Source organism: Magnolia sinica, chromosome 9, assembly GCF_029962835.1.
Source record: "Magnolia sinica isolate HGM2019 chromosome 9, MsV1, whole genome shotgun sequence".
In the NCBI taxonomy this organism is placed as follows: domain Eukaryota; kingdom Viridiplantae; phylum Streptophyta; class Magnoliopsida; order Magnoliales; family Magnoliaceae; genus Magnolia; species Magnolia sinica.
In genome coordinates, this window is record NC_080581.1 from 12661736 (window position 1) to 12677129 (window position 15394).

Here is a 15394-nt window from a genome sequence, read left to right on the forward strand (position 1 = left end):
ACTTAAATGATCACAAAAAAAGTAGGCATAATAAGTTTCCTTTATATATATAGGGAAAAGGTACTATGCGCTCAACCTCATGATAAGCTACCGTGAGGTCGAGTTGTGTGGGCCCCACGTGATGCATGTCGACCATCCACACTGTGCATTTGATGGGTCCCCTCTAAATTATGGGATATCTCAAAAATCAGCCGTATACGGAACTCAGGTGGGCCATACCATTTAAAATCATGTGAAGACACAATTAAAACATATAAAAACACTTGGTGGGGCCCACCTGAGTTTTGAATGCTGCTGAAACTTGGTCTGAACCCTCATCCAAGTGGGACACATATAATGGATGGGCTGGATTTTCAAACCACATCTCGGTGGGCCCAAAAAATGATTATGAATGTTTTAACCGTGCACGGCCCCTCCCCACTTCTGTATGTGGTGTGGCCCACACAAGTCACGGATTGACTTGATTTTTGAGACCTAGGCCCACGATGGAATGGTGCTTCTAACTGATGGGGTAGATTTTCGAATCGCATCACGGTGGGGCCCACACAGATCGACCTCATGGGACGGACTCGTGAGGTCGAGGGCATAGTACCTTTTCCATATATATATATATATATATGATGCATTGTTTCAGCACTGGATGTTATAGGAGAATCCAATCACCGCGATTTGTACACATCAACCACAGATAGAGTGAGCTGGACCTACATGACGGTCTACATAGGTGATGTAAATGCCAATGATTCCAAATCTGACAATTTGTTTGGAAGGTTCCCATGCAAATGGCCCACTAGATCATTACTCACTATCATCATTGCAAGTTATCATGCAGGACAACGTACATGACCTGAGCTGATTAACAGCACCTGTACTGTGTCCATGCACACTGGCATGTTGTTGCACACAAGACCATGGTTAAGAGACTCGAGGACTCAGATTGTCTAATGCACGATCGTATTGGTAATCGATCTGATCACTGCCTGAGTTGGGGTGACTCATGGTATCGAATCGGATCAGGTATTATAGAATCGGAGTCGACTTGGACGAGATGTTTCGGACTCATCCGAGTTGTAATCCATGCAACGGATGCCACTTTCTTACCGTTGGGAACTGCAGCAGCAATCATTGAATTTGAATCGCACGGATGAAAAATAAACACAAACAAAATATGTATAAGAACTAACAAGTTCACGCGGGAGAAAAAATCACAGTGACGAGCAATTCACTATAAAAAAGAAAATAAGATGGGTGAAATATCTTAGGATGTGAAAACTCTTGTTTTCTCCCATTTAAATCCTAGAATTAATTTAGCCATCTTTTTCTCTCCTAATTCCGTAGTTACACCCACACATGGGCATGCATGTGCGCTTGCACGCATATGCACACGCGCGCGCGCACACACACACACACATATATATATATATATATGGGAAATGGTTCTATGCAGTCGACCTCATGGGAACTTCCCATGAGGTCAAGCTGTGTGGCCACGGTGTCATGCGTGTCAAACATGTACCCCATCGGTCATATGCACCATTCCATGGTGGGCCTTAGGCTTAAAAATCAAGTCAATCCATGACTTGTGTGGGCCACGCCACATACAAAAGTTGAGAGGGGTTACCCTCCCATTAAAACATTCATAATCATTTGTTGGGCCCTCCGAGATGTGGTTCACAAATCCAACCCATCCGTTATGCATGTGTGTCCCACTTTGATAAGGGGTTAGACCAAGTTTCAAATGCATCCAAATTTTAGGTGGGCCCCACCAAGTGCTTTTCTATGTTTTAGGCATGTCTTCACATGATTTTAGATGGTATGGCCCACATGAGTTCCGCATACGGTTAATTCTTGGGATATCCCATAATTTAAATAGGACTCATCAAATGTACAGTGTTGATGTTCAACAAACATCACGGTGGGACCCACATAACTCAACCTCATGGGAAGTTCCCAAGAGGTTGAACGCATAGAACCATTTCCCTATACACACACACACACACACGTGTGTGTGTGTGTATTAGTGTTATATCTGGAATATGAAACAAATCACACAATTACAAAAACTGCTTGTGCCATTGATATTAAAATCAATCGATCGGCATTGATCAAGTAACTCTTGATTGATTGAGATTTTATGTTTGATCAAGCGAACATGTTCAAAAGGGTTGAGAAAATTAATATGAATTTTTCGAATTATGTGATCCTTTGAACCCGTTTAAAACTATCTAAAGCCTAATCTATATAATTCAGAGTTCATTCGATCAATTGAACTGCCTATTCAATCGATCGAACTCCCTGTTTTTGCACAGAATAAAAACATCCAAACAACACTTACAACAAGGTAGCCCATGCAATAAAATGTTCTATAAGGACCACCATGATGTGCTCCCGAAACACCCGATCTATCCATCATTTGCCGTAAATCATGTTAGGACGTGAGCACAAAAATTAGGCAGATCCAAAGATCATGTTGGTTGCACCACAGGTAACATTGAGGGTGGGACCCTACCATTAGAACCTTCTCGTGGCCCATCAAAGTTTTGGGTCATGTTGATATTTGGTTCTTCCCTTCATCATGATTGGTATCGCCTTGTGAACGGTTTGTGGTGCGTATAAACACGACGGTAGGCTCCAGTTCCTGATGGTGGGCATTCTCATCCCCACTCTTCCATCTGGTGTGGCCCACTTAAGTTTGGGATAGGCCTGATTTTTCTTATTATAACTTAAAATGCGCCAGCTCAAATAATGGACGGAACGGATGTCACAAACAGATCAAGGTGAGTCCACAATTGTTGCACCGGCTCCCACGAGGTAACTGTTGTAGGAACTTCACGTCCATGCATAACACTTGGTTTCGCTGTAATATGAAACTACACACATGCAAGTACGCAGATGTGCATGGGCCCACATCATAAGCACGTGGCGGTTTGGATGGTGGTGATACAATATCTAGTGAAGTGTCCCAGAGCTTTGTATTTATGCATGGTATGCTAGAACTCATACAGTATACACGTGGCCGACCTTATTAACGGACCAGAATATTGTTGGACCGGTCAGGGCTAACCTGATGAACCACCTGTTTCTCACACAAACTTGCCAGGTTGGCATCATGTCCCACTAGATCATAACACAAGGATATGCGGAGGCGGCTTGGGTGGATCCCTGGATCCACCGAGGTCGGTGGATCTCTTACGTAGAGATCATCCTGATGTATTTTCATTAAAGCCACACAATCAATCAGTTTTGAAAGATCATTTTAGAGCATTATCTCAAAAAAATAAAAATAAAATGTAGATCCAAATCTCAGATGGACCGCACCACATGAAGCATTGGTGCCTGACCATTAAAAACTTCTTGTGTGCCACACAAGTTTCGTATCAAGTTGAGACTTGTGTAGTCCCTTCATCGGGATCTTTGTGACTTATCAACAGGTTGGATGGAAAATAAACATTCCAGTGGCCCCTAAGAAGTTTTTAATAGTAGGTATTCAGTCACCACTATCTCCTGTGGAGTGGTCCTCCTGATATTTATATCTGCTTTATTTTTGGTATCATTCTCTAAAATAAGCTATCAAAACGGATGGACAGCGTGGATGTAAATTCACATACGTCATGGTGGGAGCCACAGTCAGGGATCCACCATAGCCGCGTCCAAGCTATGCAGGATACTTTGGTTTTCAAGTGCAGCCCATGGTTCTGTCCCACCGACCATTGATCAGTGATCTGAACCTTTCACGCTTGTGGAACGCTGGTCAGCCACATGAATCACATTTTCAATCCTGCCCGTGAATCTTGGCCGCATACCTAGTCGATATATTTTACTATATCCCATGTTTTATTTTATAAAACGCGGTCCACCTTGCCCTAATGATAAGTGGTAGCTTTATCAATTGGCCGTGTCCCTCTGCACATCTATAGATTTGATAATCTCATTATTAATTCGTTAATAATCTTTGTTGGTTGTTGGGAATGATGAGCGTTTCCCTTTTAAGTTGATTAATCGTAGATTAATGAACATTGGTATTCTAAATGGGCCATTGGTGCAAGTGGGGCATGCTTATAACAATAGCAACTTGCCAAGTTGGGTATGTAAATACATTATATTTATATGTGCTCTATAAGAATATGGAGATTCATGCTCTCAACAAAATGGAATAGTTAAACACAAGCATTATTTATATAGTTCATATATTGCACCTTTTCTCCAAACCTTTTTAATCTTTCACATTGATCTCATGGTCATCACATTTACGTGGAAAATAGTTCTTCAGCATGAAACACAATGTAGGTCCCACCTAAGAGGTATATTCATTTGATTAAAGCTATAACTTATTTATTTCTGATTGGGCGAGCCACTTCTCTCGATGATGCTTACAACTAGATGGGAAAAAACGGACTGAATTGAATCTTGATTATCCAAGTCATTATTTAAGAATTTGGAGTGAAACGTGATGTGTGTCCTGCTTTCTTTTGCTTCTTAGGCATTAGTGAGATCAAGTTGGTCCCACTTATATCATCGGGCGATCTAGATATCGGACGATGATAACATGCTGCCTTGGTGAGTTTTTGATAAACCTCCCACTTGTACGAATATGAAATTTAGTTAAAAAAAAGTTCCCATATGAGCATAGGTTCATGTAGGCATGCACATGACCTTTAAATTAGTTATCACTTCTGTCCACGGTGATATAAAATCAAGCATGTTGCATTACGACCTAATTTTTGTATTTAGACGGTTCATATTCTTAAGAGGGCACCATTTATTAGTATTAACTACAATCTTTCTAACATTCTTATATCCGAAATGAGAAAAGAGTTGGTCATTGAGAACCACTAGAACATATGGTACGGACATGGCTCGAGTCCGCTCAGATTCAGTAATGATTGACCCGGTTTGATACCACCAGTCACCCTTAGTCATATCTGATTCAGGCTGAGTTATGCTGATCCAGCCCCAATTCCTTAATAATCACTCAACGCTAAAGAATGAATGCTGAAAGTAGTGGTGGATTAATTTTTTTTTTATTTTTATTAAAGAATAATGCTCACAAGCAGCTAATTGTATGATCCAACTAGTTGATGTGTGGGGCTTACCATGATGTTTTGTACTCATTAAAATTGTCCCATCATAAAAATGAGATGCCCCAAAAATCAGGTTGATCCAATTAGTAAGTGGGGTACATCATAGAAAACTATAAAACAACACTTAATAACTCCACATTCATTTGTAGCATCTAATTTTTATGGTTGGATTGTTCTGATTTTGAAGGCATTTATTTTTTTATGGTGGGGCAATATTACCAAATATATGGTAAAATTACCGTAGTGCTCCCACGTGCAAATTAGTTGGACATTTTACTAGTTGTGTGTGAGCATTTCTCTTTAATTAAAATTATAAGTCAATATTTAATTTTGAGATTTTTTTTTTCCTTTCCGAATGGCACAAATTAGTTGGACGTATGACTAGTTGTGTAAGCATTTCTCTTTAATTAAAATTATAAGTCAACATTTAATTTTGAGAATTTATTTTATTTTATTTTATTTTCGAACGGCAGTTTGACTAATAATATCCGGAAAATCAGATTGATTAGACAATCAGATGTCTAAAGTCAGCCGTTTGGGATCCTATTTTCGGTATAATTTTGGCTGTGTAATCTATCCATGGTGGGTCCCATTAGTTTTTTGCTTTTTATATACGTACCCATACCAGAGTGGGATTTCACCGTAACGAATACTCAAACTCATGACCTCATTTTAAAATTCTTGTGAGTCTACCACGGCCCAATCTCATGACATCGTGTTAAAACTCTGGTGGGTCCCAGTAGTTGGGCGGTTCTAATCTGAGGTAAATGCCAGGCGCACGGTAAAGAAACTTCCCAGTCCTTGTAGATAAGGTTCCGACCGTTCATCCTGAGGTCCCTACCACATAACCCATGCCGATTGTACTAGGACAAACCATCAGAGAACCCTTGAATCTTGCTCGTTGAATTTGGGCCCTTGCTTTTTAATTTTAGTGTCAATCTGTAGGTGGCTGGTGGGATGGTTATGATAGCCCAGCTCCTGAGAAGTTTCACCAGTGGATGCTGACGCCAACCAGATGAACGGTCCAGATTAATCCAGTCATGCCAAATGTACGACATCCATAGATGTTAAAAAATATCCTGTCTCAAAGTCCTACTCATGAACTTTAATTTCTACACGGCACATATGGCACTTTTAACACACGTACGGAAGTTGCTACGGGACATGTGTCAGGCATGGAAAGACTCAGATAGCTTGTTTGGTGGGCCCCATCATGAGATAAGGCTAATTTGATTGATTCTAATCTGGGCTGTTACCATCTTCTGACCATCCTGGTTTTTGGGTAATGGCCCATTCATAGCGGAGCATGAGAGATGAGCGGTTTAGATCTTGTGCACTTCAGCCACGTGTCTACATGTGAGATATACATATGCCGTGTACCTGTACATGATACGGTAGAGCACGAAAATCGGATTAAGGTAGAGCAGCACACGTGGCAGGGTGATTCCACTGCTAGTTTGAATTACAGCTTCTTTTATGTTTTTCAACGGCACGTTAACGGATCAGATTGACTAATTGATAAGATTTTAGGACAAAAACCACCCATGGCCTGCCGGAGGCGGATTTGGTGGTGAGGTCCTCACCACCCTCCGCGGTGTAGTTACGTGGCAAGAATTGATTGGTGGGCTACATGCTGTTAGAGGGGAGCGGATTACGTGAGACCCGGGCGCCTCACCCAAAACGGTGCAGCCCTCACCGTGGGGCCCACCTTGACGTGTGTATTGTACATCCGTTTTTCCGGATCATTTTAGGGCATTATTCCAAAAATGAAGCAGATCCAATTGGCAGGTGTACCATACTATAAGCCACAAAAGTTTTGGATCAAATTAATATTTGTTTTTTTTACCTGTCATGAGTTTCCATGACCTTATCAACATATTGGATGGCAAATAAACATTCCATAGACATTAAAGCACGTTTTTAACGGTATAAGGTATTCAATGAAAGTAGATTAGGTGAGACCCCAACCTCACCCAAGATGGTGAGGCCATTAGGGTGGGGTTATTGTGAGTCCCACCTTGATGTATGTACTATGTATCCACATTGTCTATCTATTTTTCCATATCATTGTCCAAAAAATGAAGTAGGTCTAATTATCAGGTGGACCATACTATAAGACTACTGTTAAAAACTTCTTAGGACGCGCCTTAATATGATCATAGTGTTTATTTACCACCCAATTTATCGATAAGGTCACATAAACTTAAATGATGAAGGGAAAAAACAAATATTAGCTTGATCCAAAACTTTCATGGCCCATTAATCATCAACCGTGACCATTTAAAATTAGCCGTCTATATTTTAGTGGTAAATATAGGTTAACATTCTTCACTAAAACACTTGACCATTTAAAATTAGCGGTCTATATTTTAGAAGCTTGTGTGGCTTATATACTTGGATGATGTTTGACTCAAATTCCGTTGTTTGTGCATCATGAACATGCTAGGCATGCCAAAGCCTAACATAGAGATATTGAGTTTGGTATGGATTAAGTGGGTAGAGTAATGTGACCATTAAAACCTTCCAATGGCCACAAAAGTTTTCATTCATACTGATATCTTTGTTTTCCTTTCTTTCATGTATGCGTTAACTTATGAAACGGTTGGATCTCAAATAAACATCATGATGGACCTTAGGAAGGTTTCAGCAGTAGGTGTCACTCTTTGTTTTCTATAGTGGGGTCTACTCTAGCTTTGGATCTGGATCATTCTTTGGCTCATGTCATGAAATGATCTCTCCAAATAAATGTACAATACCAATAGAAAATACATATCATTGTGAGGCTCACGGAACTTGGCGATGTCACTTCAATAGTGATGTCACCACTTTCTATAGGCCCCACCATGATGTATGTGTTGAATCTCCATCATCCATGCATTTGGAGAGATTATTGCAGGGAACTAGCCAAAGAATGGGACAAATACAAAGTTCAAGTGGATACACCCAAGAAAAAAAAGTGGGGGTAGTGACGCCCACATGTTGAAACCTTATTAGGGATCCATGATGTTTACTTAAGATCCAACCTATTTATTGATTAACATATACATGAAACAAGGGAAAACACAAAAAACTTATGTGGCGTAATAAATTTTTTTTTTTTTTTTTTTTAATGACAGGTATTAAATCCCTACTATTTTTCTATGGTGGGTCTACTTGATCTTTGGATTTGCCTCATTCTTTCTCCTGCCCTAAGATGATATCTCTAAATTGATGGACAGCATAGATACGACTAGAGTTGGGCATCGACCGAGTTGGATCGGATTGGGTCCAACTCGACTCGGTTTGAAATGTGCAGGGCTTGACCTGAACTCGATCCGATCCGTGACTGAGTTCGGATTATCTGACTCGAACTGATTTGAACCCCTGTTGGTCTGAACCGATCCGAGTCTGACTTGGTCAGGAAAACCGAGTCGGATCGGATTGGGCAAGGTTCGGATCAGTCCATTTCTTTCAACAGCGTGGAAATCATTATTCCCATTGTTTCTTATGGTGCGATCTACTTGATCACTGGATATACTTAAAACTTAGTATCAACCCCTAAAATGATCTGGAAAAATTGATGGACGGTGTAGATAAACCAAAAAAGCCCCACATAGTTTACTAAAAGGAAGCGGATTGGCTAGTTTACCTCACTCACACCAGCTATATAATTGCTGTAGGTACGTGTTGTGCGAAGACGAGAACTGCCGCTCCTCGAGCTCTGAGTTGTACGAACGGTTCAAAGGAGATCAAAGTTACATGGGTCCCACAGTGATGTACTTCACTTTGGTGTGGTCCACTTGAGCTTTTTAAATACTTTATTTTTGAGCTCATGCAATAAAATTATCTGTTAAAACGGATGGACGGAGGGGATAAAATACATATATCACGGTGGGTCCCACAGATTTTACTCCCACCATAATATTTATTTTCCATCCAATCTGTTCATAAGTTCACAAAGACCTGAATTAAGAGGAAAAACAAATTTCATATTGATCCAAAACTTCTGTGACCCCAAAAAGGGTTTCGATGGTAGACGTTCAATCCCCCACTGCCTTTTGCAGTGTGGTCCACTTGATTGTTAGATCTATCTTATTTTTCGTCTCAAGCCTTAAGACGAGCTCGTTAAATGGATGGACGGTTTGGATATAACACATACCTCATGATCAGACCCACAGAACTTGCTGTCGTGAATACAGAAAGAAATTTTGTAATTTTTTTTATTAAATTTATATATTTTCTTGCTGTCGTGAATACAGAACTTGCTGTCATGATCACTCCCATCAAGTACTTGCCTTGGGGAATGGATTGGCTACTCCCCCTGCCACCAACTCCGTGGCTGGTGGTCAGTACTCTGTGGACCCACCATGATGTATGTGTTTCATCTATTTTTAAAGATAATGTTATGTGTTGATCCAAAAAATGAGAGGAATCTAAATCTCAGGTGGACCACACCACATGAAAACAATAGCGATTGGATATCCACCATTAAAATCCTCCTAAGGCCCACTATACTATTTATTTGACATCCAATCTGTTGGTTAGGTCATACCGTCCCAGATGAAGAGAAAAGACAAAGATCAGCTTGATCCAAAACTTTTATGGCTCCCAAAATATTTTTAATGGTTGACCCTCGTTCAACACTGTTTCCTATAATGTGATCCACTTGAGATTTGGATATAACTCATTTTTGGACTCATATCGTAAAATGATCCGTAAAAATAGATGGATAACATGGATGAAACACATACATCATGGTGGGGCCCACATAGCACCAACCACCAGCCATTGGCTAGTGTCAGCGGGACTAGCCAATCCGATTCCCTTGCCTTGCATATCAAGCAACCTTCACCTCCCTCTCTCTCTCCCTCTCCCATCAAGTACTTGCCTTGCATATCAAGCAACCTTCACCTCTCTCTCTCTCTCTCTCTCTCTCTCTCTCTCTCTCTCTCTCTCTGCAACTCTCGTAAAACCAATGTGAGTTCTTAAAACCCACCTGAGTTCTTATCAACTCTCCCCTTTTCCATTTTCATCTATATTTCTTATTTCTAAAAAATTACAAAAATCCCATTCCCTTTCTAATTCCCAATACTAATCTCTCTCTGTCTTTCTATCTCAAATGATATTTTCTTTCGTTTATATATAAAATAAAATAAAATACATACCATGGAGGGCCCGGATCGGATTGGTCTGGATTCGGATTTCGAATCGGTCTAGTCCGGATTGACATTGATCCAAGTCCGATTCAATAAATGATCGGATCTGCCTGATCCTACCCGAACTGCATCGATCCAGGCTGTCGATTTGGATCGAATCAAATAGAATTAGGTCGATACACACACACACACACACACACACACACACACACACATGGAAACGCTCACCTGTGAATTAGTTCGTACGTACTACGTATGAACTTTTTTGAGAACCCATCATACGTGATGTGGATCCAAAATCTGAACCGTTCATGTGAAGCAGCACCTCGTGAAACCCCCCGGGACTAAGTTTTACTTTGATCTAAAACTTTTATGGGCCATGAAAATGAAAACAGTTTCCTCCCTTGATTTGCATTTCTCTTTGCTATGGCCCACCAGAATTTTAGATCAAGGTGAAAATTTGTCACATGGGGTTTCATGGGATTCCGCATCACATGGACCGTTCAGATTAGACACCCATGACACGTGTGCAAAGGTGCGCACGTGCGTAGGTGCGTAGGGGAGCATGACTCTCTCTCTCTCTCTCTCTCTCTCTCTCTCTCTCTCTCTCTCTCTATATATATATATATATATATATATATATATATATATATATATATATAGTCTTAAATGAATTTTCTCCAAAGGGTTTAGATAAATGGTTGTGTCGCTGTGAGAGATATTCACACCTGGGGAGATATCTCAGCTGTGACAATTTTAAAGTTAAAATTTTCCTATAATGTACGGTGCATTTATTTAAAAATATATGTTAAAATTATTTTGTTTTATAATTTTTAAAAATTAAATCTATTTTGAAATAAATAAATGAGTGTGGCTAATGTTAAAATCAATAGATATTCATAAATATATAAATAAAAAGTATAAATAACATTTGGTCGAAAAATTATTTTATATTTATATTTTTAATTAAAATTTTTTTAAAAAAATAAAAAAGTCCTCTCAGCATATAAATAAGCCTCCATTCATTATCACATGAATTTTCCACACACTAATTACAAGTTAAATAGTGGAACTAAAGAAAATTTGAATTTTTTTCTTCAAAAATTTCAAAATTTCCCAATTATGAAAATTGAATGTCAAAATCAATCATTGAGCATGCAAAATATCAAAATATTGAATTATTAACTTCATTTTGTAGATTTTAAACAATTTAAATAAAAATAAATGATTTAAGTTGTAAAAAAAACTTATTGATTGAATTTCTGATAGCATACGTTATTTGATCTCATTTTCTTTAGTAATCTAATTTCATTTTTTAAAATAGAAAAATCATTTTTTAAATAATGAATTTCTTAAAATTTGACTAATGCAAGTGCAACATAACGTTGGACAACGTGAAATTTTCTGAAGGGGACTAATGCAAGTGCAATATAATATTGGACAACTTATAACTACTATATTTTCTGAATAATGTAATATATCCACTACTATGTTAATATATTGCAATATATTAACTAACACTGCGCTGGTTCCTTTCCGGATTGTCCATCAAGTCCAGCCAACTTTTAATAGGCCACCTTTATAAAATTGATAGGTTGATCCAAACCATTCAGTCCGTTGCATGAACAATTAATGAATTGACTAAATCATTTAGAGATGATAATTTCAGCATCGGGTGTTGGAGGAGAATCCAATCACATCAACCACAGAAAGAGTGATCTGGACCTACTTGACGGTCTAGATAGTTGATGTAAATGGCATTGATTCCAAATCTGACAATTTTTTTTTGGAAGGTTCCCATGCAAATGGTCCAACAGATCATTACTCACTATCATCGTTGCAAGTTATCATGCAGGGCAACATACACGACCTGAGCTCATTAACAGCACTATGTCCGCACACAAGACCATATGCACGATCGTATTTGGTAATCGATCTGACTGCCTGAGTTGGGCTCACTCATGGTATCGAATGGGATTAGGTATTATAGAATCTGAGTCGACTTGGACGAGATGTCTCGGACTCATCCGAGTTGTAAACCATGTAACGGATGCCACTTTCTTATTGTTGGGAACTGCAGAAGTGATCATTGAATTTGAATCGCATAGATGAAAAAATAAACACAAACAAAACATGCATAAGAACTGACAATTTTATATAGAGACAAAAAATCACAGCACAAAGCGATAAGTAATTCACTATAAAAACAAAAATATAGAGGTGAAATCTCTTAAAATATGAAATTTTCGAATTATGTCGATCCTTCGAACCTATCCAAAACTATCTAGAGACTAATCTATATAATCCAGATTTCACTCAATTGATTGAGCTGCCTGTTCAATCAATCGAACTCTCTTGTTTCTGCATAAATTGAAAACGTCCAAACAACATTTACAACTAGGTAGCCGATGCAATAAAATGTGCTACGAGGACCACCATGATGTGCGTACAAAACACCCGATCAATCCATCATTTGCCCTAAATCATGATAGGATGTGAGCACAAAAATCAGGCAGATCCAAGGATCATGTTGGTCGCGCCACAGGTAACATTGAGGGTGTGACCCTACCATTAGAACCTTCTCGTGGCCCATCAAAGTTTTGGGTCATGTTGATATTTGATTCTTCCCTTCATCATGATGGGTATTGCCTTGTGAACGGTTTGTGGTGCGTATAAACACGACTGTAGGCTCCAGTTCCTGATGGTGGGCATTCTCATCCCCACTCTTCCATCTGGTGTGGCCCACTTAAGTTTGGGATGGGCCTGATTTTTTTGTCTGTGTCTTAAAATGCACCAGCTCAAATAATGGACGGAACGGATGTCACAAATAGATCAAGGTGAGCCCACAATTGTTGCACGGGCTCCCACCAGTTAACTGTTGTAGGACCTTCACGTCCATGCATAACACTTGGTTTCGCTGTAATATGAAACTACACAAATGCAAGTACGCAGATGTGCATGGGCCCACATCACAAGCACATGGCGGTTTGGATGGTGGTGATACAGTATCTAGTGAAGTGTCCCAGAGCTTTGTATTTATGCATGGTATGCTAGAACTCATACAGAATGCACGTGGCCGACCTTATTAACAGACCAGAATATTGTTGGACCGGTCAGGGCTAACCTGATGAACCTTTAACTCACACAAACTTGCCAGGTTGGCATCATGTCCCACTAGATCATAACACAAGGATATGCGGAGGCCGCTTGGGTGGATCCCTGGATCCACTGAGGTCGGTGGATTGCTTACCGTAGAGATCATCTTGATGTATTTTCATTAAATCCACACCATCAATCAGTTTTAAAAGATCATTTTAGGGTATTATCTCAAAAAATAAAAATAAAATTGTGGATCCAAATCTCAGATGGACCGCACCACAGGAAGTATTGGTGACTGACCACTAAAAACTTCTTGTGTGCCACAAAAGTTTTATATCAAGCTGATAATTGTGTAGTCCCTTCATCCAGATCTTTGTGACCTTATCAACAGGTTGGATGGAAAATAAACATACCAACGGCCCCTAAGAAGTTTTTAATAGTGGTTATTCAGTCACCACTATCTCCTGTGGTGTGGTCCAACTGATATTTAGATCTGTTTTATTTTTGGTATCGTGCGCTAAAATGAGCTATCAAAACGGATGGACTGCGTGGATGTAAGTCACATACGTCATGGTGGGAGCCACAGTCAGGGATGCACCATAGACGCATCCAAGCCATGCAGTGTACTTTGGTTTTCAAGTGCAGCCCATGGTTCTGTCCTACCGACCATTGATCAGTGATCCGAACCTTTCACACTTGTGGAACGCTGGTCAGCCACATGAATCACATTTTCAATCTTGCCCATGAATCTCGGCCGCATATCTAGTCGATGCATTTTAATATATCCCATGTTTTATTTAATAAAACGCGGTCCACCTTGCCCTAATGATAAGTGGTAGCTTTATCAATTGGCCGTGTCCCTCTGCACTTCTATAGATTTGATAATCTCATTATTAATTCGTTAATAATCTTTGTTGGTTGTTGGGAATGATGAGCATTTCCCTTTTAAGTTGATTAATCGTAGATTAATGAACATTGGTATTCTAAATGGGCCATTGGTGCAAGTGGGGCATGCTTATAACAATAGCAACTTGCCAAGTTGGGTATGAAAATACATTATATTTATATGTGCTCTATAAGAATATGGTGACTCATGCTCTCAACAAAATAGAATAGTTAAACACAAGCATTATTTATATAGTTGATATATTGTACTTTTTCTCCAAGCCTTTTTAATCTTTCACATTGATCTCATGGTCATCACATTTACACGGAAAATAGTTCTTCAGCATGAAACACAATGTGGGTCCCACCTGAGAGGTATATTCATTTGATTAAAGCTATAACCTTTTTATTTTTGATCGAGCGAGCCACTTCTCTAGATGATGTTTACAACTAGATGGGAAAAAACGGACTGAATTGAATCTTGATTATCCAAGTCATTATTTAAGAATTCGGAGTGAAACGTGACGTGTGTCCTGCTTACTTTTGCTTCTTAAGCATTAGTGAGATCAAGTTGGTCCCACTCATATCATCGGACGATTTGGATATCGGACGATGATAACATGCCGCCTTGGTGAGTTTTTGATAAACCTCCCACTTGTACGAATATGAAATTTAGTTAAAACAAAGTTCCCATATGAGCATAGGTTCACGTAGGCATGCGCATGACCTTTAAATTAGGTATCACTTCTGTCCACGGTGATATAAAATCAAGCACGTCGCATTACACGACCTAATTTTAGTATTTAGACAGTTCATATTCTTAAGAGGGCATCATTTATTAGTGTTAACTACAATCTTTCTAACATTTTTATATCCGAAATGAGAAAAGAGTTGGTCATTGAGAACCACTAGAACATATGGTATGGACATGGCTCCAGTCGACTTAGATTCAGTAATGAGTGACCCGGTTTGATACCACTAGTCACCCTTAGTCATCTCCGATTCAGGCTGAGTTAGGCTGATCCAGCCCCAATTCCTTCCTTAATAATCACTCAAGGCTAAGGAATGAATGCTGAAAGTAGTGGTGCATTAAATTTTTTTATTTTTATTAAAGAATAATGCTCACAAGCAGATAGTTGTATGATCCAACTAGTTGATGTATGGGGCCTACCATGATGTTTTGTACTCATTAAG